Raw genomic sequence first — 1622 nt, forward strand, 5'->3', positions numbered from 1 at the left:
AAGGTATACACTGGATCAGTTCATGCATTCCCTGGGATTCGAACCCATGACCTCGCGTTGCAAGTTTGAGCTAAAGGAATGCATACTGTGCTATAATACAGAAATGGCAAGGTCATTTCCTCCCCGACTGAATCCCAGTATTAGTTCTCACAGTTTATTCTTCTCAGAATGCAGGAAGGTTTTGCACTTGTTTTACATTGATTTGCACAGAACAGGAAAAACGAAGCCAAACACCAGGGATGCGACAGCGTTTAAGGAGACGTGGGCAGCAGGGTTTTTTTTTGGCTCTGTCTTCCCACGGCCTCGCCCTCCGCTGGCGCTGCATCACGCTCTCGCCGTTTTATTGGCTCATTTCTGCTCTCAGGGGTCTCAAAGTACAGAGGAATCGTAAGTTACAGTGTGGGAACTGTCTCAGCATTTTACACAAGTATCTAGCCAATGATTTACTTGGAATAACAAAGTTTCCCCATTTAATTGTACTTCAGTACTTACAGTAAAGGTAAAGCAGCATTAGAAATGACAACTTCAGGTAGCAGTCAGGAGTTTTTTCTTGCATGTCACACTTTATTTCAATAGTCCACTTCAGACGTTTTACTAACTATAAGTAACTTTGCAACTGCATGTCAGCTAACTCTCGTCAGAGCATCAGTGGACTGTTAGGTTAGGATTAGTAGAATAACCTGACATGCAAAAATACTTATAATCAGAGCTGGGCAGATTACTTACCAATTGTACTCCGTTACTGATTCCAAATGACATGAGGGAAATTGTAGTTTGTAGTATAATATATTGGATTACACATATTTGGTAATGTATTCCGACTACTTTTAGATTACTTTTGGTGTAACTCGTCAGAAAATATATTCCATTCTTTGATGTCAACATCATGAAGAGTATTAAACACTACATTACTCCAGGGTTTCCCAAACCGGGTTTCATGAAAGAAAAAATCATCATGTTTGCATGTTTGTAATTAAATCCTAAAAATTTCAAATTAAAATAAAGAACTAATTTTAAAAGGAAAACAATCAAAAACAATTAAAATAAAGGTGACTTGACTTAATTTTTAAAATCTGATTACCTAATCCAGATGACATGTAATCAGTTACTACCTTATATTATGATTATAGTTAGTTAGTTAGTAAGTCTGTTGTGTTAGCAGATATAAGCAGACAGTCTACTATTACTCTAATGACTGCTAGTTGACATGTAGTTGCAAAGATACTTATCGTTAGTAGAACGTCTAAAGTGGATTATTCAAATAAAGTGTTACCCTAAAAACATAAAGTGCTTCAGTTTTGTAGTGTGCACTTGACTTAAAGTGGAAATACATTTTTAAAACATTCATGAGGGTGAAATCAAACCCAGTAGAAGTTTGTTTCAACAGTAAAACGAATCAGAGCTTAAAGTATGTTGTAAATCACACAAAAGTACCACAACATCCACCATAAACGCCGATGAAACACACGAACCAGATCCGGGAAAGTGAAGAGGTCAGATATTAAACAAACAGTCGCTGGTAGCCATTGATGTCAATAATATTTTTTTTCATACTATGGAAGCCAATGGCTACCAGCAACTGTTTGGTTCCCAACATTCTTCAAAATATCTTCTTTTGTGTT

Source organism: Sinocyclocheilus grahami, unplaced genomic scaffold (genome assembly GCF_001515645.1).
Source record: "Sinocyclocheilus grahami isolate Dianchi unplaced genomic scaffold, SAMN03320097.WGS_v1.1 scaffold1505.1, whole genome shotgun sequence".
Lineage (NCBI taxonomy): Eukaryota > Metazoa > Chordata > Actinopteri > Cypriniformes > Cyprinidae > Sinocyclocheilus > Sinocyclocheilus grahami.